Source organism: Lygodium microphyllum, chromosome 12, assembly GCF_053477565.2.
Source record: "Lygodium microphyllum isolate KBCC chromosome 12, Lygodium_microphyllum_v1.1.10, whole genome shotgun sequence".
Taxonomy (NCBI): domain Eukaryota; kingdom Viridiplantae; phylum Streptophyta; class Polypodiopsida; order Schizaeales; family Lygodiaceae; genus Lygodium; species Lygodium microphyllum.
In genome coordinates, this window is record NC_141146.1 from 50,388,533 (window position 1) to 50,412,163 (window position 23,631).

General features: G+C 42.8%; 1 pseudogene; it reads right to left on the reverse strand.

Annotated features, from left to right (window-relative positions):
- Window positions 1-1,301: 1,301 nt before the first annotated feature.
- The window catches only part of LOC148027753 (uncharacterized), a 102,879-nt pseudogene continuing 80,549 nt past the window's right edge, over window positions 1,302-23,631 (reverse strand).

Here is a 23,631-nt window from a genome sequence, read left to right on the forward strand (position 1 = left end):
GGCATTTATACATGTCCTCATCCCCTTGGGCACCCATCCCTTTTTTTACACGATTGGCCATCTGCCAAGGTCCTCTTTTCCTATTCCCTTCTACTTATATTATGCCTTCATCTATGCCCATCTACACTTTACAAATTGTACAGGAGGGAGCCTCATGCTCTTTTACAAAAATTTGGGGAAGGTTTTACATTTCAAAATGCGCCTTTGCCTTCGTCTTGACTTTCAATGCTGCCCTTGTACTTTTGGCCTCTTCTTCTCTTATTCTTAAGTTAGGCCACCTTTTTCTACCTTGCTTTGCATTTTTGAGTTTTCTTGAATTTTCTTTTTCTTCTTTTATCTCTGTGTGTTGTGTTGGGGTTAACATTATCCCCTCCTAGTCAAGTGCTAGTCCCATGGCACTTGTGGGACTTTGTTGATGAGGGCTCGGGTGATTAAAAGGTGGTTATGTAAGTCAATGATGGGGCTTCCATGAGAATTGGGCATGGGAGAGAAGTATGTCAAAATGGTTAAGGTTGTGGAGGTTGAGGATATATTGAGTGGGTGACGGGGGACCCTTCAAAGTTGGTGGTTAGGTGCAGGTGAGAGCTAAAAAGATAAATGGGTTGCCTCTTTTCCACCCAGTCTCCAATCCTCATTAAGAGAGCTAAAGAGGGCACCACCTAGCCAAAGGAAGGATGGGATAGGACATCCCTTTCCTAAGTGAATGGAAAGAACCAAAACACAACTTCACAAGGGATAATTTGTAGCCAATCTTAAGGAAAATGAATATGATGGAAGGTTAAGAGAGGCGATGACTCCTAAATTCTCCCATGAACATATATATAGCATGAGGAAATAATGATTTGCCACCAATAGGGCATATGGCAAGTCTTACTTAATAAGTTTAAGTATGAATATAGAGGGAGAATTAGACAAGAGTATATATGATCTAGACACCATATTAGAATATGGGAGAGAAAGAAAGAAAGAAAGAAAGTTATATTAACGTCTTCTAAAGACCAAAACTGGCCTATGAGACAAACTGTGATACAACTGATGAGGTCCAACTATCCAAAATAAAAGTGTTGAATGAAAAGCTAAAAACTGGAAACTGAAAATACGGTGCTGTGAGTGTGATAAGTGTCGTGTATGTGTATGTGCGTATGTAGCTCTGGTACTCCAGATAATGGCTACAAAAGGGGAACAAATGTCGACTGTGATAGGGGAACAACTGTCGGCTGTGATAAAGTGGGGCGATGTGTATATGTAACAGATGCAGGGAGATATACTATCCTAGGATGTAGTAGCAGTCGTCGAAGTTGCTAATAGCAAGTGATCCTTCCTGGATGCAGGATGTGGTACATCGACGGTGGAGAAAGAGCAAACTGGAGATCTGAGATCCAATGTGTCGAGTGTCGTCGGATCTCAGTCTGCTATTGATGTAGATCAAGAATCCTCCAGATCTCCTGTCGGTGTGGCTGTGGGGTCCGAAACCCATGGATCCTCGTGCGGCGTCGGGTATGCTAGTCCTCAGCCTGCTGTAGTGTGAGCCCGGAGGTTTGGCTGGAGGCTGGTACAGTAGCTCTCACTCTGTCTGTCTGAAAGAACTGTGTAATAGTCATCTGGGTGGGCCCCTCTCTGACTGGGACCCGCTGTGTGCTCTACTCTCTGATGTGCCATGCCTCTCCTAGAAAACGTCCAAATGATCTCTGATCCATATCAGTCATACATCCCTGAAGTGAGCTACTCAATGTGTATCTAGATCTCAACTCTGAGTATGCCGGGCATCTGAGAACAAAATGCTCCTCACTCTCCACCTCTGATCTGCAAAGGGGGCATATCCTCTCCTCCCGCGGGATGCCACTGGCTCTGCCACTCTCAATCATAAGCTGATGTGATGATACCCTGAGCTGTCCAATAAGAACTCTCAATCGATGTGGCATATAGATCTGCATATATCTCGGAATCTCTATGAATCCCTGCTCTGATATCCTTAAGAACTATGTATAATAATGTGCCATCTTCGATGGCAGTGGCTGTGCAGGGCTGACCCATGTCCTCTGTATATAAATATGCCATATCTCCTGTCTGATGACTCTGTTCCTCTCAGAGAGAGAGAGGGTGTAAGTGGGAGCCTGAGTATCATATAGAAGAGGTGGGAGTCTATCAATGTCCAGCCCATGTCTGTCAAACCAAGCTCTAGTCTGCGCATACCATGATGTGGTATCCCCCGCTCGAGCCATCTCCTGAGATGCCATATATGCTCTATATGCAATGCGATCTCTGTCCATATCCTGAAATCTATGTAGGAAGCACACTGTCTGAAATAATGCCTCGACTATCATGGGCGGTGCGGCAAGCTCTGCTTGCACAATGTCATGTGGAACTGAGGCCTTTCTGCGAATCAATCTAGATATCATGATCACCTGAGGTCTCTCCATTAATGTCCATACATAATCGGCAAGGCCTGGCCCCCATATAGCTGTCAAGATTGTGGGAGAGAAGGAAGGAGTCTCACTTGAAGCTTTCTTGCTTGCACAATGGGGGAAGACACACAAGGGTGGAGGCTGAAAACAGTTTTCCTCTTTTTAGTTGTGTAAGCCAAAAGAACTCAAGTACAAAGAAATAGAAGAACCCTATATATGGGTCTCAAACCAAACTCAACTAACTAAGGTGGCATACTAACTGAGCCACGAACTAGAGTAGATAAGGATAGCTATCATGTAGCTATTATTCATGGGCGGTGTACCAACCGCGTCTGCAACTGACAAGTCGGTGACATAAATATACAACGGTCACCCTGGCGTATCACGAGTGGAGCTCGATATCTCAACACTCCCCCTCGAGCTCAATCCCAATTCCTGCACACCAAGCAGGTCTCTGAACTTGCGCAGCTTCTCTGCGCCCAATGCCTTCGTGAATATGTCAGCTACCTGATCCTCTGTGCTGACATAAACTAGATCAATAAGACCTAGTAAAACCCTCTCTCGCACATAGTGATAATGCACCTCAATGTGCTTTGTTCTAGCATGATAGACTGGGTTATTTGCCAAGTGTATACTACTCATGTTGTCACAATAAATGACAACTGGCCCATCTGTAGACTGATGCATATCATAAAGTAGCTTATGCAACCAAGCTACCTCACATGCAGCCATTGCTGCACCCCTGTACTCAGCCTCTGTGCTCGACAAGGCAACTGTAGGCTGTTTCTTGCTGCTCCAAGTGACTGCAGCACTCCCAAAAGAGAATACATATCCACTGGTAGATCGTCTATCAGAAATACTACCAGCCCAATCAGCATCAGTGTATCCATGCAACTGTATCTGAACCCCAGTCTCATAAAATAGTCCATACTGCAATGTGGACTTCACATACCTAAGTATGCGTCTAGCCGCATCCAAATGTGGTTTCCTTGGAGCCTGCATAAACTGACTTACCAATCCAACAGCATAGCTCAAATCTGGCCTGGTAATAGTCATATAAATCAAACTTCCTACTATGCGTCTGTACATAGTAGGGTCTTCTAGAAGCTCACCTGCATCTGTGCTCAGCTTCACATTTTGCTCCAAAGGAACTGAAATAGGCTTACAGCCTGTCATCCCATATTTGGACAGCATGTCCAATCCATACTGCCTCTGCAAGAGCTGTATCCCACTTGGTGATCTAATCACCTCAATGCCCAAGAAATAACGCAGCTCTCCCAAATCCTTCATCTCAAACTTCTGCTTCAATAGCATTTTCACATGAAGGATATCTTCATCACTGTCACCTGTCATAATCAAATCATCAACATAAATGACAAGCAGCATAATACCTTTCTCTGTTTTTCTCACATAAAGTGAGAAATCTGCCTTGGAAATCTGAAAGCCAATAGTGACAAGATACTGTCCTATCTTGTCAGACCATGCTCTAGGTGCTTGCTTCAAGCCATACAAGGCTTTCTTCAACCTGCAAACAAACTCAGGATGAAAAGCATGCACATAACCTGGTGGCTGCTCCATATAGACCTCTTCTTGCAAATCACCATGCAAGAAGGCATTCTTTACATCCATCTGATGTAAAGACCATCCCTTTGATGCAGCCATAGCAATGACTGCTCTTACGGTTGCCATCCTTGCAACCGGACTAAATGTTTCTTCATAGTCAATGCCATATGTTTGTGCATACCCCTTGACTACTAATCTTGCCTTGTATCTGTTCACAGAACCATCAGCATTGTGCTTCACCTTATAAACCCACTTACAGCCAATTGCATTCTTACCTTTAGGCAAAGGTACTAACTCCCATGTAGCATTTGCCTCCAAGGCATCCATTTCTTCATCCATGGCTTTCTCCCATTTTTCTTTTCCCATGGCTTGCTCAAAAGATGTGGGTTCTGGTTCCTGTATCACTTTGACCATATATGCATAGTGAATGGCTGTAAATCCATCATATTTCAGCCTATCCACAGGATACCTAGCTCTTGTAGACCTGCGCAAAGTAGGTTCACTCCCAGGTGCTCTCAAAACATCCCTGGTCTTCCTTACTCCAGGTGTAACAATAGAAGGAATACCCAACTCATCATCAATGCTCTGTTCTGAGCCACTGGATTCACCATCCACATAAGAGTGACCTGCATTCACATCAAACATGGGCTGATCAACCTTCTCTTTTCCTTTTCGTGATACCTGCATACCACTATCTGCATTGCTTTGAGAAGATTCTCCTGATCTCAATCTGCCTGTCCATGGCGAAGAATGTGAACCACTGCTAGAGGACGCTCCAGGTCCACTAATATTTTGTGACTGCTGCTGTGAATTCTGTGTAGCATTACCATTTTGTGCATCTTCATCATCAATCACATTTACTGGTTTATACCAGCTACTCATCTCATCAAAAACAACATCTCTGCTCACTGTAAACTTACGAGTAGAAGGGTTATAGCATCTATACCCTTTTTGCTGCAGAGAGTAACCAATAAAGATGCACTTCTCAGCTTTTGGATCCAACTTGGATCTCAGCTCATCTGGCACATGTACATAGGCAATGCAACCAAAAATTTTCAAATGAGAAATATCTGGTTTCCTACCAGTATACCTCTCCTCTGGAGTCATTCCATGTATTGCTGCAGTGGGAGTCCTGTTCATTATGTAGACTGCTGTAGCAACTGCTTCAGCCCAATAAAAATCTGGCAAGTCTTTTTCATTGAGCATGGCACGAGATACCTCTCCAATATGCCTGTTTTTTCTTTCTGCAATTCCATTTTGTTGTGGGGTATAACTGCATGAATATTGCTGCTTTATGCCATGCTCCTGCAAGAACTTTGCAAACTCATTTGAGAGGTACTCTCCCCCTCCATCTGACCTTAGGCATTTTATCTGCAAGCCTATTTCTTTTTCAACCATAGCTTTAAGAGTTTTGAAATGCCCAAAAACTTCACTTTTCTTTTTCATAAAATACACCCAAACTTTTCTGCTATAGTCATCAATAAAACTGACAAAATAATGACAGCCTCCAAGAGATGCAGCTTTAGTTGTCCACACATCAGAGTGAATTAATTCCAATGGCTTCTCACTCTCTTGAACATGTCTAGGAAATGGTTTCCTTGCCTATTTTCCAAACTGACAGGCTTCACATACCTTATGCATTTCTGCAACCTTGAATTTGGGCAATCCTGCAACAATATTTTGGGCCTGCATTGATTTAAGTCGCTGTACATTAACATGACCAATGCGTTTATGCCAGATATCAATATCTGCAACTACACCGGTCCCATGTGCAAACATTGCTGCACTCAATTCAGACATGTCTGCATCCAATGTAAACATTCTGCCCTTCTTCTTTCCTTTTGCTATCAAGCGACCTTTATTTTTCATATCCTCAACAAAGCATCCATGAGGATTAAATCTGACCTGCAAGCCCTGTTCAACCATTTGACCAACTGAAACCAGATTCTTGGTGATATTCGGGACATGAAATACATCGGACAGGTATTTCTTTTTCCCATCCTGCATAGACAAAGGAATTTTTCCAATCTGCACAATCGGATGTGCAGTATCATCACCAGTCTCCACAAATCCTGGTTTTTCCATTTTCCTTGCATCCTCCATCCATTCTGCATGACCTGTCATGTGGTTTGATGCACCTGAGTCAACGTACCATACACCATTGCTTTCTTCTGCACTTGTCACAGAATTGTTCATGTGCTGCACCATGAACAAATGCTCATTTCTGTCATCACCCTGTCTGCTAGAAGATGCATAATTCCCTTGTTGCAGTTTTCCATTCATGATGTCATTCTGCTTTTTATAGCAGTCTTTAGCCATATGACCCATTTTACCACAATAGTAGCATTCAACATTACTGTTTGCATTTTGGCCTCTTTGCCATCCACCACGACCTCTTTGGCTCCCCCTGCCTCTAGAGTTACCACGTCCTCCTCCATAGGACTGGTTTTCTTGAGTTTGCTGCATATTCTGATTTCTGCCACGGCCTCCAAATCGGCCTCCTCTACCTCTGCCTCTACCTCTTCCAGCATTTGAGTAGAAGACAGCTTCTTTTGAAGTTCCTCCTGAAGAAGATGCACCACCATTTCTCTGTTCCTCAGAAATTAGAAGAGCAATCAACTCCTCAAAATCAGGAAATCTTTCACGAACTGAAATGGATGTCCGAAACTGTGCATAATCCTTTCCTAGACCATTCAAGGTCACGGAAACTAAATCATCATCTTCCACTGGCGACCCAATGGAAGCAAGTGCATCTGCAATCTTCTTCACCTTCATGTGGTAGTCGTTGATGCTCATACTTTCTCTTTGCACATTATGCAACTCTTGCTTGAGCTGCATTTTCCTGGCTTGCGTATTTGTGCTATACATTTTTGACAAAGTATCCCATGCCTCCTTTGGCGTACTTGCATCCTGAATATGCACAATCATAGAGTCTGAAATACTGATAGACAGCCAATACATAACTTTCCTGGCTCTCTCATGCCATGTTTTAAATGCCTGCATTTGTTGTTGATTGGGAACATCAGGAAGAACTGGTTCTTCTTCATTTCCTGCAACAAATTCCCAATATCCTTTTCCCATAAGGAAATTCGTCATTCTAAACTTCCATGCCTGGAAGTTGTTCTTGTCAAGCTTTTCAGTGACAATCTGTGAAAGAGAATCAGATGCCATTACAGAAGACTACAAAAAATTCTGTCACTGCAAAAACCACAGCTTCACCCTCACAAGGGAGAATCTGCAAAACTGGCGAAAGTGGTATTTGACCACACAGTCACTTCCTAGTGACGATTTTGCATCAACAGGCAACAGGGATGATTCTGTAACTCCCAATGTCTCTGCGCACAAGCATACAATGCAATTTTTACTGTAACTATTCACCGACCTGTAGAACAGTGGTCGCACAGCATAAAACTGAGCCTTTTCTTGAGTGCGTGCAGAAAACTTCCGTCTGCAAAACAGGCCCCGAAATGGCCTCAAATCAAAAAAACAAGGTCGCCAAGGGCTAAAGCCCTTTCCCGCAGCATATACTGCCCTCTTGCTTCACCGCGAAGGGCGTCTCAACCTGAGACAATGCACTCCTGCACTTTCCGGCTGTGCTACCTGCAGAGATCTGCTCCCAAAACAGAAAATGAAAGCAACACTGCTCCTCTTACCAGAACACCGCGAGCTTGGCTTGCTTTCTTGAGCTCCTTACCACGAACAAGGCTCTGATACCATGTCAAGATTGTGGGAGAGAAGGAAGGAGTCTCACTTGAAGCTTTCTTGCTTGCACAATGGGGGAAGACACACAAGGGTGGAGGCTGAAAACAGTTTTCCTCTTTTTAGTTGTGTAAGCCAAAAGAACTCAAGTACAAAGAAATAGAAGAACCCTATATATGGGTCTCAAACCAAACTCAACTAACTAAGGTGGCATACTAACTGAGCCACGAACTAGAGTAGATAAGGATAGCTATCATGTAGCTATTATTCATGGGCGGTGTACCAACCGCGTCTGCAACTGACAAGTCGGTGACATAAATATACAACGGTCACCCTGGCGTATCACGAGTGGAGCTCGATATCTCAACGTGCTTCATACATCAGTCGAGAGAGAGAGAGAGAGAGAGAGAGAGAGAGAGAGAGAGAGAGAGAGAGAGAGAGAGAGAGAGGAGAAGAGGAGAAGAGATAGAGGAAGCTTGCCATTATGTATTCATGGAATGTTACACAATAAAAGAGACTCACTCATAGCTTATCTCAAAGAGATGGACTAGCATAAGGGTGTTCTAGAGTGCTCTCATGTGCTTGTCATTGTCATTTTTCACATCTCCACGGACATAATCGGCAAGGCCTGGCCCCCATATAGCTGCTTCATACATCAGCCGAGAGAGAGAGAGAGAGAGAGAGAGAGAGAGAGAGAGAGAGAGAGAGAGAGAGAGACAGAGAGAGAGAGAGAGAGAGAGAGAGAGAAGAGGAGAAGAGGAGAAGAGATAGAGGAAGCTTGCCATTATGTATTCATGGAATGTTACACAATAAAAGAGACTCACTCATAGCTTATCTCAAAGAGATGGACTAGCATAAGGGTGTTCTAGAGTGCTCTCATGTGCTTGTCATTGTCATTTTTCACATCTCCACGGACACCTTATACAGCCTCCATGAGGGATTAGATTAAGCTAATCTTCTTGATTAACATAATCCTAGATTATATATGGCATCTTTGAAAATATGGAGAATAGTGGCTGGGACAAGTCCCCACCTTGGTCATCATACAAAAAGCCAAGGGTGGTGGTAGACAAGATAGATAAAGGGAGCTAGATTACAAGAGATGGGTGCCCAAAGCACATTATTATAATATATTTACAAGAAGGATAAAATGAAAAGTTGATGTGGTGAAAGAGAGAAGAAAATTGCATGTAGGCAGCAGTCTATGCCTTTGTAACTTCAAATTGGTGAAGAATCTGAAAAAAGTTTCTTCTGCAACTTTGTAGATTAGGTCAAAACCGGTCGGGCAATGCAAAAAATTCTTGAAAATTTTTTTTCCCTAGGATTTATTGAAATGATAAAAAATGGCTTCCAAAAGTTGCTTTGACTTTAGTTTCTTATATATATATAAATATATATAAGCATGTGACAGAGGTGGTCCATGCTTGTAAGATTTTGTGTAAGATCCAAAAGACACCATGATATGGACATTGACTTATTTACAAGGGTGAGGTATCCTCTAATGATGGTGATAGATCCAAAATCTTGGTGATGCAAGTGGAATCCACGTGTAGTTAGAGGCTAGTCCTTTGAAAAAATCTATGTACTCACTCAACCCCTAGGTGTAATCCATTTCCATCTTTACTAAGATAACCCATCCCTTTTATCCTTTACATTGACATCCATCCTAAGAACTTGTTCCCACCATTTTCTAGAGTTATCATAACTGAGAAGTAATGCATCATACCTAATGCTTAAAGAGTAAACCCAAAGTGATAAGATGCAGGGTTTAAGCTATGGGTAAGGCTCTTGATGGGGGTTTTGGCCAAATTTTGTGGTAGAAATCCGGTTTGTAAAAAACCCGGATCATTAGCCCTCCCCTTAGGCTAGAGGCATGCATGCCTCTAGCTTGCTAATTATGGTTCAATAGATCAGGGAGGAGGGCACCCACTCATTGGTGACTCTTCGTCAAATGAGTGCTCCAAAGTGTCCCTAATTCTTTGAAAATAAGGCTTGAGTCGCTATCCATTTACCCTTGTCTTGTGAACCCTCCCATCCATGTCATGTAGCTTATAGCTGCCATTTGGATATCTCCTTATGACTATGAATGGCCCTTCCCATTTGAACACAAGTTTAGCATCATTTCTATTATCAAAATGGTTATCATAGTGTAGCACAAGTGATCCTTCCCTTATGTGTTTGCTAGCCAGTTTCTTATTAAATGTCTTCCTCCTCTCTTTAGCTTGCATGGAATAGTGTTGGACTGCTACTTCTCTGTCTAACTCTAGCCTCTCTAGATCCAAGATCCTTTCCTCTAACTTCTTATCTTGATTCTTCTCTCAATTGGCTACTAAAACACGTAAGCTGGCGAGTTCTACCTCTATAGGAATCAATGCCTCTTGGCCATAAATAAGGTGAAATGGAGTATAGCCAAGTGAGGTTTTGAATGAAGTCCTGTAGGTCCAAAGAGCTGCACTCAATTTTTTATCCCAGTGCTTGGGGTGCATGTGTACCTGCTTGGTAATTATCTTACAAATCAGCCCATTCACCTTTTTGACCAAACATTACATTGTGGGGGTAGTAAGGAGTAGAATGCCTACGCTTGATTTTTAGCTTTTCCATTAGCTTCCCCACTAGATTAACCCTAAAACCAAGACCTAGGTCAAAGATAATTTCTAAAGGTGTGCCAAACTTGCAACAAATATTTTCAAACACAAATTTCCTCACTTGTTAGGCTGTGATCCTACTAGTTGTTGTTGAAGCCTTTGCCCACCTCGTCATGTAGTCTACACCCATTATGATGTATTCCTTGCCAGATTGAGTTCGTGGGAGTGGCCCTATTGCATCAATCCCCCATTTCTCAAATGGGACATATGTAGTTATGGGATTTTTTTCCTCGTGCACTAGCTTCCTTGGTCGAGCCTTTTGGCAAGTATCACAAGTGGGGCACCAATGTTGCACATCTCAATGTGGACTAGGCCACAGAAAACCAGCTTGGAGAATCTTTTTGCTAGTTATTTCTTGAGAAAAATGTCCGCCACAAACCCCCTCATGGCAGCTCTTGATCACATCCATAATCTCCTTTGCTGTTGGTCCCCTTCTAAGAATCACATCCTTTCCTTTGTGACACATCATTTATCAAGCGGTATTTAGTGGCCTTAGTATCCAACCACCTTTTTTCACTCTTACTCATATGTGTAGGTGTCTCACCATGCTCAAGAAAATAAAGCACATCTTGTACTTGAAACTTACCCTGAAATAAGGGGAGCTTTACTGCAATGATGCCCACCATTACTTCTTTCAATTTTGTAGCTACTATAGTATCTGCATCACCGTTTGTGTGCCTTGGCATAAAATAGATTTGGGCTTTCTGTTGTACCTTCCTTGTGAGAGTTTTAGCTTCTCTTATTTTCACTACTAAGTTATCACTTTTACAAGCTCAGATTCCTTTCATTTTCTTAACAATTAGCATAGAATCCCCAAAAACATTAAGTCGAGTGACACCATGTGAGAGCCACCACCTCAAACCTAAAATCAAGGCTTGATATTCTGCCTCATTGTTAGAATGGATATCCTTTAAGCTAATACCTTCTCCATAAAGTTTGTCACCTTTGGGACTGAACACCACTATTCCTATTGTCATTGTGTCTTTAATACGCTTGTAGGCCCCATCGAACTAGAGGGCATGGGCATTATCCACCCGTGGCAGGTCCTCAAGAGGAGTGTCTCCTCTTTAACCTTTCCCTTCTCTTTTTCCTTCTTTTGATGGCATCTATGAGTCAACAAATAAGCTAGGCAGGCCCGAGTAGAGTCCTTCACCTTGAAGGTGTAGTCAAAATCTTGGAGTTGTATCATCCACTTATTCTGCTGAAACATCCATGTGTTGTAAGGCATAGGAAAAATGCTCTTCTGTCGTGATAACTATGAACGGCCTAGGGAGAAGATAAGGATGAAACTTTCTTACAGCAAACATTAGAGACAAAACCATCACCTCCACCATCTTGTACCCTTGTTCTGATGCTGTCATTACTCTACTAGAAAAGTAAACTGGCCTCATCAGGCCAGTTTTAGCATCCTTTTGTATTAGTGCTGCCCCTAGAGCATCTTCCCCAAAACTCAGGTTGACCAAAAACTCTTGATCCTAGCAAGGCTGTAAAATTATGGGAAGGGTGTTGAGAGCCTTCTTCACCTCATGAAAGCACCTTTTGCTTTCATCACTCCACAGGAGCTCCTCAGAGTGGGTCAACTGTTGCAATGGAAACAGTAATTGAGAGAGGAGATGAATGAACCCCCATATATCTCACCTTTGAATGAAAGAGGTTAGTTGCTTCATAAAAGATGGTGACGACACTGCCAATAGGGCCTTAACTTTGTTTGGATCCACTTCAATCCCCCTCTCACTTACGACATGCCCTAACAAAGTTACACTGCTTTTGCCAATGTGATACTTCTCATGGTTTAGCTACCCCCCCATTTGTGCGAGGCGGTTGAAACCTTTATCCACCTTTCCTAGATGTAGAGCCTTAGAAATATAAATACAAAAATCATCAATAAAGATCCTGATCGACTTACCAAAATATGACTGGAAGACATAATTCATGAATTGTTGGAAGGTAGCTGGGGCATTTGTTAATCCAAATGGCATTACTTTGTAAGCAAAACACCCCCAAGACGTGATGAAGGTGGCCTTCTATTGATCCTCCTCAACTATTCGGATCTGAAAATAACCTGAATACCCATCACAAACATTGTATCTCTCATGCCCGGCCACCTCATTGAGTATTTCATCCTGAAAGGGAAGAGGGAAGTGATCTCTCTTTGTTGCAGCATTTAGCGACTTGTAATCCACACAAATCCACCATTTGCCATTCTTCTTGGGTGTCACCACTACAGGTGAAACCCACTCTGAGTCCCCTACTGGATAGATAAAGCCTACCTTCAAAAGTCAGTGCATCTCAGTAAGTAGAGCGTTTTGTTGAACTACTCCCAACCATCGTAGTTGCTGCACCATTGGCCTTGCTCCATCTTTTAGATTAATGTGATATCTTTCGTCTTTCTAGCCTTCATTGCATTCACGTGTCTATTTTTCATGGGTCTAATGCTTACCATCTTTGACCATTGTTGCCACACTGTTGGAGATATATGCATGTAACATCCCCCATGCCCCTGTGCCTTCCCCATACGAACCACCCCCTTTAAATTTTTAAATTTTTATTAATTTTTTTTACTCTCCCTCTCTCTCCCCTTGCCGTCTGCATGGCAGGGAGAGAGAGAGAGTGTGTGTGTGTGTGTGTGTGTGAGAAAAGGGGGAGAAGGGGGCATGCAGCCCCCCCATGGAGGGTGGCGCCGTCTCCCTCCCTTACCACCTCCCCCCCCCAACCTTATAAGAGCCTCCCCCTTCCCTCTGCTTAGACAGCGCTCCCCTAGTTGTCCGTAGGCAATAGCAGCCCCCCCTCGTCTTGGTCAACATCACGCCCCTCCCTCGTGGCCCTGGATAATGTAGCCCCCCCCCGCGAGGTGAAACGAAACCTCCCCCTTGGCCGTGATCGAGGAACACGAAGAAGAAGAAGAAGAAGAAGAAGAAGAAGAAGAAGAAGAAGAAGAAGAAGAAGAAGAAGAAGAAGAAGAAGAAGAAGAAGAAGAAGAAGAAAGAAGGAGAAGAAGAGGGAGAGAGAGAGAGAGGAGAAAGGAGGAGAAGAAGAGGGAGAGAGAGGTGAAGAATAAGAAGAAGAAGAAGAGGGAGAGAGAGAAGGAGAAGAAGAAGAAGAAGAAGAAGAAGAGGAAGGGAGAGAAAGAAGGAGAAGAAGAGGGAGAGAGAGGAGAAAGGAGGAGAAGAAGAGGGAGAGAGAAGAAGAAGAAGAAGAAGAAGAGGGGGAAAGAGAAGGAGAAGGAGAAGAAGAAGAAGAAGAAGAGGGAGAGAGACAAGTAAAATAAGAAGAAGAAGAAGAAGAGGAAGGGAGAGAAAGAAGGAGAAGAAGAGGGAGAGAGAGGAGAAAGGAGGAGAAGAAGAGGGAGAGAGAGGAGAAGAGTAAGAAGAAGAAGAGGGGGAGAGAGAAGGAGAAGAAGAGGGAGAGAGAAGAAGAAGAAGAAGAAGAAGAAGAAGAAGAAGAGGGAGAGAGAGAAGGAGAAGAAGAGAAGAAGAAGTAAAACAAGAGTGAGAGAGGAAGAGAGAGGGAGAGAAGACTATGAGATGGAGAGGGTGAGATAGAAGGAAAACAAATTGGAGAGAGGGTAAAAGAAGAAGAGTTATGCGTGTTTGAAGTCACATTGATTGGCCTTAGATTCCTTGTCGAAGAGCATTGTGTATTCTACATACAAGCCCCCTAGGGCCCGCTGCTATTTTGGCCATCCGAGGTCATTTCAAGCCCCGTTTTAAAGCCGCAAGGTTGAGGACAGCAATTCGAGATACCCTGCAATTTTAGTTGTATCTACCGTATACATGTGCATAGGTTACAAATTTCAGATCTGTAAGTTCAAAGGTGTTTACCAATGAATAAACACAAGGTTTATCTGCAAACTGGTTGCAGATTGCATGTATTGTTGAGCAGACAGTGAAAAAGGCTGTCTAGTGTATTGTTGTGCACTACAGGTCGAGGGTTGCAGAAGATTTGCTTGTTGTTTGATATTAGTTTTGTGATAATGGCAGAGAATAGTGGAAACCCCATCATTGAGAAGCTCGACAAGAACAACTACCCTTCATGGAAGTTCCATGTCACGAACTTCCTTATTGGAAAAGGCCTCTATGAGTTTGCGTCAAGTGAAGAAAAGGAGCTGGAGGTGAGTGATCCTCCAACTGCAAAAGAGACAAAGGCATGGAAGGAATGGAATTCAAAAGACAAAAAGGTCATGTATTGGCTATCTACATTAATTGACAATAATATGCTGGGACATACCAGAAATGCAGAGAATTCATATGCAGCTTGGACCATACTTGAAAGTATGTTTTCCGTAAATACAAAGGCACGAAAGATTCAACTCAAGCAAGAGTTGAATACATTGAAGAAAGGGAAGATGTCTATCAATGAGTATGCACTGAAGGTAAGGAGTATTGCAGATGCCTTGACAGCGATTGATGCAATGCCCGATGATGATGATTTGGTGTCGTCTACCTTGGGTGGACTTAACAATGAAAAGGCTTGAAAGTCTTTTGTAACTTCCGTATATGTCATAAATCAATTTCCATATTTCGATGAGTTGGTCTCCCTTATGATCACTGGAGATCAACATGCAGAGTGACACATCTGAAAGAAGTGGTAACAAGTCCAAGCTTTCTACTCCAGTTCAGGAAGGGGACGTGGCAGGCTCTCTTCAAGAGGCCGTGGTACAGGACATGGTAGTGACAACCAACAAAACAGATTGAATCAGCAATTTGGCGATATGCAGGTTTCAGGAGGTCATGGTAACTTTAGAGGTAGGAGGAGCTTTAGAGGAAGAGGTGGATTGTAGAACAGAGGTTCTAACAACTCTAGTATTATGTGTCACTACTGTGGCAAAACAGGTCATATTGCAGGCCAATGTTATGCTAAGAAAGATGATATTCGCAGTGGTAAAATGCAGCAAGGAAACTATGCATCGTCTTCACGATAGAATGAAGACAAAAATGAACATTTGTTTGTTATGCAGCATATGCTGAATGCTGTTATAGAAAAGGGAACACATGATGATGTTTGGTATGTTGATTTAAGTGCATCCAATCATATGACCAGCCATGTAGAATGGTTTGGAGAGATGCAAAATTTGCAAAATACAGGTTATGTGCAAATGGGTGATGATTCATGCCACCCAATTTCTCACATTGGAAAAGTTCCCTTGTCCTTGCATGATGGTAAGACAAAGAGTCTTTCATATGTATTACATGTGCCATCTATTACAAAGAACTTGGTGTCAGTCGATCAGATGGTAGAGCAAGGGCTGCAAGTTAGATTTAATGCAAAGGGCTGCTTTGTAGAAGACTTCAATGGCAAGTGCAGGTTCGTTGCAAAGGGAAGTAGAGTTGGACGTATGTTTACTCTAGATGCTGGAATTCCTACTATGAATGCTGCTATGTATGCAAAAGGAAAAGGTGTTGTTGCAAATATTGAAATTTGGCACAAACGCATTAGACATGCAAATATACAAAGGCTGAAATTAATGCAGTCCAAAGGGTTGGTTACAGGTTTGCCTACATTTAGAGTTGCAGAATTTCATAAGGTATGCGAAGCATGTCATTTTGGTAAGCAAGCAAGACAACCCTTTTCACATGATAGAGATGTAAGCAGAAATATCCTTGATGTTGTGCATACAAACATTTGGGGGACTACACAAAATGTATCTCTTGGAGGCAGTTCATACTTTGTCACATTCATTGATGATTGTTCTAGAAAGCTGTGGGTATATTTTATGAAGGAAAAGAGTGAAGCGTTTGAGCACTTTAGAACTTTCAAGGCTGCAGTTGAAAGAGAAATAGGCTTGAAAGTAAAGTGCTTGAGGTCAGATGGAGGGGGAGAGTACCTCTCAAATGAGTTCAGTGATTTTCTGAGGTCTCATGGGATAAAGAGACAGTTCACATGCAGGTATACTCCACAACAAAATGGGGTTGCAGAAAGGAAAAACAGGCATATTGCAGAAGTTGCTCGCACCTTGATGGCTGAAAAAATATGCATAAGCATTTTTGGTTTGAGGCTGTTCATACTGCTATTTATATTATGAACAGAACTCCCACAGTTGCAATTCATGAGATGAATCCTGAAGAATGCTTTACTGGCAAGAAGCCTGATATATTGCACTTGAAGGTATTTGGCTGTGTTGCATATGTTCATGTGCCAGATGAGCTACGGAAGAAGCTTGATCCAAAGGTAGAAAAATGTGTCTTTATTGGATACTCTTTAGAGCAGAAAGGGTATCGCTGTTATAACCCTGTCACATGTAAGTTCAGAGTGAGCAGGGATGTCATCTTTGATGAAATGAGCAGTTGGTATGCATCTAGTGGCGATGCATTGGATGATGATGATGATGATCATGACACTCACGTGCAGGCTAAAAAGCAACAATCACGGACTCTTAGTGGACCAGAGACATCATCTGGTAGTCCTTGGTCTGGGAGACTAAGGAGTACCTCTACATCTTCGGGTGCATCTAGTAGCACTACAGGTAAAGACAAAGGAAAGAATAAAGTGTCAGATGGCATTGATGTAGTTCTTGATGGAGACTCTAGTGGCTCAGAGAGCTTGGATGATGAGCTTGGCATTCCTTTTGTCAGGACACCAGGTGTATAGAGAGCTCATAGTAATGTAAAGGCTCCATTGAGTGATCTGGTGGTACACAGATCTGGCAGGGTCAGATACCCTGTTAAAAGATTTGGTTTTGAAGGTTATGCAGCTCACCATTATGCTTATATGGTGAAACTAGTTGAGGATGTTGAGCCCACTTATTTTGAGGATGCTGTTGGTCATACTCATTAGGATGCAGCAATGGATGAGGAGATGGCTCCATTAGAGGCCAATAAGACTTGGGATCTAGTATCATTGCTGAAGGGCAAGAAAGCTATTGGATGTAAGTGGGTTTATAAGATTAAGCACAATGTAGATGGTTCTATTAGTAGGTACAAAGCTAGGTTGGTTGCAAAAGGCTATGCCCAGACGTATGGCATAGATTATGATGAAACCTTTAGTGTCCAGTTGCTAGGATGGCAACTGTCAGATGTGTGATTGCTTTGGCAACAGCTAAAGGTTGGAGATTGCAGCAAATGGATGTGAAGAATGCCTTCTTGCATGGTGATTTGCAAGAAGAAGTGTATATGGATCAGCCAGCAGGTTATGAAGATTTAGAGCATCCCACGTATGTGTGCAGGTTGAAGAAGATACTCTATGGGCTCAAGCAAGCACCTAGAGCATGGTCTGACAAGATCAGAGAGTATCTTGTCAATATTGGCTTTTATATTTCTGATGTTGATCACTCACTTTATGTGAGAAAGGGAGATGCAGGTTTGGTCATCATAGTCATCTATGTGGATGACTTGATTATTACAGGTGATAGTGATAGTGGGATTGCTGAAGTCAAGGACTTTTTGAAGAAGAAGTTTGAGATGAAGGATTTAGGTGAGCTAAGGTACTTCCTTGGCATTGAGGTGATCAGATGTGATGATGGTATATGGCTATCCCAAAGATAGTATGGCTTGGATATGTTGTCCAAGTATGGTATGACAGCATGCAAACCACTTTCAGTCCCGTTGGAGCAAAATGTGAAGTTGAGTGCCGATATTGGGAATGAGATAGAAGACCCTACTATATTCAGGAGGATAGTGGGGAGTTTGATCTACATGACCATTACAAGGCCAGACTTGAGCTATGATGTTGGTCTTGTGAGTCAGTTTATGCAAGTACCTAGAAAGCCACATTTGGATGCAGTCAGACGCATATTGAGATATGTGAAGTCCACATTACAGTATGGACTTTTCTATGAGACAGGTACATATATACAGGTGTTTGGATACATAGATGCAGATTGGGCTGGTAGTATGTCTAATAGAAGATCTACAGTGGATACATGTTCTCTCTTGGTAGTGCAGCAATTACTTGGAGCAGCAAAAATCAATCTACAGTTGCTTTGTCGAGTACAAAGGCTGAGTATAGAAGTGCTGTTGTTGCAGCATGTGAGGTAGTATGGCTGCAAAAGTTATTGGCTGATTTAGATGTGAAGGTAGAAGGTCCAGTTGTCATTTATTGTGACACCATGAGCAATATACAGTTGGCTAGGAATCTTGTGTTCCATGCCAGGACAAAACATATTGAGGTACACTACCACTTTGTGAGAGAGAAGGTACTAGCAGGTGAGATTGACTTGGTGTATGTCACACACGATCAAATAGCTGACATCTTCATGAAGGCATTGGATACAGAGAAGCTTCAAAAGTTTCGAAGCTTACTTGGAGTTGCAGAGATGCAGTTGAGCTTGAGGGGGAGTGTTGAGATGACAAGCTCAACACATGCGGACATTAATGATGGACCGCTTGGTTAGATGGGTCCAGGTGTCTACACTTAGTATGTTGGTGGTGATTATGACTCTCACATGGCCACTGACTCATTATTTATTATATTCAGGTTGTTACACCTATTTACAGCTGGCATAGTTATAGCACCAGTCATCTACTATAGTCGGTTATGCATTGTTTGACTTAGTAGGACACTTTCCTTTATGTTGTATCGTATCTATACTTTGTATACATTGTAAAGAGTATGGAAGAAGAAGAAGAAACCAGCAAGAAAACGTTTTGGCATCCATCTCTCTTCTTGTCTCTTGAGTTAGCTTGTCCTTGTGCATTCTGTGTGTGTTCGGCACAGCATCTTGAGCAAGTGCCCCCACCACATGATTCTTGACATTTTTCCTAGTAAATGTTATTAGGCTGGTTGCTTCAGCTGTGAATGATTTCCTAAAGGGATAATTAAGGAAGGATGGAGCTAGCTACCCCCTGCGAACCGCCAAACCCTAACCAAGGGGGTTATGAATCCGCACCGAGAATGTGGACCGAACCCGCCGTGAGAGGTCTCTCCGTGGAAATTACTTGGCGTGGGAGGACGCTTGGGTGCTAGGGGGGCTCTGGCCGTAAATCCCAATGCCTTCAGACCCTACACAAGTGTTCTACATGACTCAAGATGGGATCCTGAGGCTCTGGATACTAGTTACATGGCACAATATTGGTAGGATAAACCTTCGAGTTTTTATTTCTGGGATACTGAAGGATTATTTCCACGGAGGCAGAAAGGGACACTTAATTCTCCTGTATGGATGGGAGACAAACATTAATCTGAAGATAAGTTAAGGAAGTGTTTGATCTTGCTTTATCTTGTCTTAGTGTCTATGCACTAAATTACGTAAAGGAACCTGTGATTAACGTATTAATTAAGGAAGCTACTTTTATGTGTTAAACATAATGTGGTAGGTAATTAGATAACTAAAACAACCCCCAAGGGAAGCGTGGTGGATGTGACCGTCAAGTCAATCCTACGGCAGGGTGGTCTCGGTTAGCCGAGAGTTTTCCTCAATGGAATTTATTTGATACGAACATTGTAGACAAGGATCTTAGAACTTGTAAGTTAAAAACCTGATTCATACCGTTTTAGGGGATTGGAATGGGACTATGCCCTATGGGCAGAGAGATCGAGCGATGCATCCCTCTCGTTTCCCATTCTCTTTGAACCAAGTGCACTATGAGTCTGCTTTGGCCTAGTTGTGTCTATGCAAAGTGAAGCAATTGTAGACCAACGCTAGAAGGTTGTTAGGAAGACCCGACTATAAGGAACCTAGACTTTAAGTCGATCCTAGTGGGAATGGCCAGATAAGTTCCGTTGCGAGGTAGACTCGAGAGACTCTAGTTGGCAAACCCCGTGTCATTCCTTGGGAGTACCGGGTGGCATCTTCTAGATATATCTCTCGATTGAATGCTAAGACGTGTCCCACGATTTGAGGAGCAGGCACGTCACAGTTGGTATCAGAGCAAAACTTCATGATGATACATGATTGATTAATGTTTGGTTCATAGATATATCCTAAATAGAAATAACGTGAGTGGTATAGCTTGATTGTCAAGCATCTTTCGCACCCACAAATGTTAACATGCAAGAGAAGAAATTTCTTCTCAAGTAATTTAAGGCACCCGAGTTTAATGGAGAAGGGTTAGACGTCGCAGCAGAGGCAGAGATATGGATTGAAGTGATGGATGACTATTTCTCTGCTTCAGGAACTGCCTCCATGAATCAAGCAATGATTGGAAAACTGAAGTTAGTTGGCCAAGCTTGGCTATGATGGAAGCAATGGTGCAAAGACCAATGTATTTCTGAAGTCGTTGTTATATGGACTCAGTTGAAAGATGCTGTACGCGGACGATACCTTCTGCCAACCTACTAGACCTTGAAGATGAATGAATACTTCAAGCTCAAGCAGCTGGAATTAACCCTGGAAGCTTACTACTCAAAGTTTATAATCCTACTAAAATATGCGCCACCTATGGATATTACACAGCAAGTATCCAAGTTTTGCCATGGCCTGAACACTCCTCTGAACCACCGTCTTGAAGCAATGCATCCAACGGACTTGCAAGACACATTATTCCGAGCGAATCCAATTGTCCAAGAACTTAAATTGAAAAATTGTAGCAAAAATGACTATGGAGATCAGGATAAGAGATGCCATACGTGTGGAGAGATAGGGCACATCCGTAGGAGATGTCCCTACCGTCAATGCTTTCATTGTAATGAGCTACGACACATCTAAGTAGACTGCCCTGATCTAAGTCCAGAAGACATTGAGCTCCCAAGAAAACGGAGCTACATAGGTGCAGTCAATGGATATATAGATGAATTAGATGAAGACAAAGTTTTAGAGCCCACTAAACCTTATTAGGAGGACTAAAATTCTTAGAAGCTTAATCGACATGTAACACAATTGAGAATAAATCCTACTCTTGTATCTATGGTTAATTCGAATAATATGAGTGCACTACTTGAAACATTAAGAGTAGCGCAATGGATGCATGGTGGGTCTTAACCCACAAGTCATAAGCCCCATTAGTGCTTGTCTTCCCCAGTTTCTCTCGAGATGAGGACATCTCAATTCCTCTAAGGGGGAGAGGATGTAACATCCCCCGTGCCCCGTGCCTTCCCTATGCGAACCATCCCCCCTTTAAATTTTAAAATTTTTAAAATTTTAATTTTTTTATTTTACTCTCCCTCTCTCTCCCCTTGCCATCTGCATGGCGGGGAGAGAGAGAGTGTGTGTGAGTAAAGGGGGAGAAGGGGGCATGTAGCCCCCCTAGATGGAGGGTGGCGCCGTCTCCCTCCCTTACCACCTCCCCCCTCCCACCTTATAAGAGCCTCCCCCCTCCCTCCATTTGGACAACGCCCCCTAGTCGTCCACATGCAGTAGCAGCCCCCCTCATCTTGGTCAGCAGCAGGCCCCCCCTCCCTCGTGGCCCTAGACAGCACAGCCCCCCCACGAGCTGAAATGAACCCCCCCACCTCCCTCCCCCCCCCCCCCCCCCCCATGCTCAGCGAGGAAGAGGGAGAGAGAGAGAGAGGAGAGGAAAAGAAGAAGGAGAAGAAAAAGAAGAGGGAGAGAGAGAAGGAGAAGAAGAAGAAGAAGAAGAGGAAGGGAGAGAAAGAAGGAGAAGAAGAGGGAGAGAGAGGAGAAAGGAGGATAAGAAGAGGGAGAGAGAGGAGAAGAAGAAGAAGAAGAAGAAGAAGAAGAAGAAGAAGAAGAGGGAGAGAGAGAAGGAGAAGAAGAAGAAGAGGAAGAGGAAGGGAGAGAAAGAAGGAGAAGAAGAAGAGAGAAAGAGAGAGAGAGAGAAGGAGAAGAAGAGGGAGAGAGAGAAGGAGAAGAAGAAGAAGAAGAAGAGGGAGAGAGAGAAGAAGAAGGAGAAGAAGAAGAAGAAGAAGAAGAGGAAGGGAGAGAAGGAAGGAGAAGAAGAGGGAGAGAGAGAAGAAAGGAGGAGAAGAAGAGGGAGAAAGGAGGAAAAGAAGAGGGAGAGAGAGAAGGAGAAGAAGAAGGAGAAGAAGAAGAAGGAGAAGAAGAGGGAGAGAGAAGAAGAAGAAAAACAAGAGGGAGAGAGGGAAGGAGGAAGAGGGAGAGAGAGAGAAGGAGAAGAAGAAGAAGAAGAAGAGGGAGAGAGAGAAGGAGAAGAAGAGAAGAAGAAGTAAAACAAGAGTGAGAGAGGAAGAGAGAGGGAGAGAAGACTATGAGATGGACAGGGTGAGATAGAAGGAAAACAAATTGGGGAGAGGGTAAAAGAAGAAGAAGAGTTATGCATGTTTGAAGTCACATTGATTGGCCTTAGATTCCTTGTGAACCCTCGTACCGCTTCCTTCTACCAAGGCAAGAGCGGTCGATTTACCTCAAGGGTTGCAAGACCAAGAACTCACAAGGATGGCACCCAAGAGACGACTTACAAGGAGCACAAGTGCTGAAGTTGCAAACGGAGCTAGGAACGTATCCAATGCAAGTGGAGACATGAATACCACCAACCCTTCGGCAACTATAGCTCATATCCAGGTTGTACCAAGATTTAGATTCTTCTCACGCATCTTGAATTCTTAAATAGAGGTAGAATTGCATGCATAAGATAGGTAAAAGTCATTAGTGTTACATTAGATGAGTAATAGGAAAGGAGACTGAAGAGCAGGTAACAATAGATGATGCATTGAAGTAAAATTGCATAAAATATAACAAGAAGCGTGTCAAGGTTGCATAGGAAGATTGCATCAATTTTAACGTACATTGAAGTGCTTGAATTCAACTTTTGTATGTTAGCCTTGAAATTGTAGGATAAAGTTAAAAGTTATCTTAGAGAGAAGATGGGCAAGTTAGACCCTAATCTGACATATCATGAAAAACATAAATGCATGTATTCGCCATTAAAGGGCTTAAGATGGGTTGATCTTCTACCCTACATAGGTATCCATGATTAATAAAGGTCAAGGTGAAATCGCGTAGATCATTAAAAAGATCTAGAAGATAACCATTAAAGTTGTTCCTTGAGCAACCCTAGATCCCAAGGGGGAGAGTAAACCCTAGGGAGGCAGTACATCAAGACTGAAAATGATTTAAGTAGGGATAAGCTAAGTTCCAAAGCAATGGTGGCTTAAGGGACTTGTTTAAATGGTTTACCATTGATGTTTCTAATGAGGGTTGACCTTGTTTAAGATGGAAAAGAGGTTAGTAAGTAGAGTGGTTACTTGCTGGATTAGGAAAGGATGTTTTCCTAGTTAAAGAATGTTAGGTTGGTTGTTTTAGCTTGACTCTTCTCGAAAGGATACTTAAGGATTGGTTGTGATTTTGGATGAATATCCAAGTGATTATATTTTCATGGTGGGAACTGTAAGGATAAATTGCCATGGGAACAAAAGGGATATTTTTCCTAGTAAATGTTATTAGGTTGGTTGCTTCAACTGTGGATGATTTCCTAAAGGGATAATTAAGGAAGGATGGCGCTAGCTACCCCCCGCGAACCGCCAAA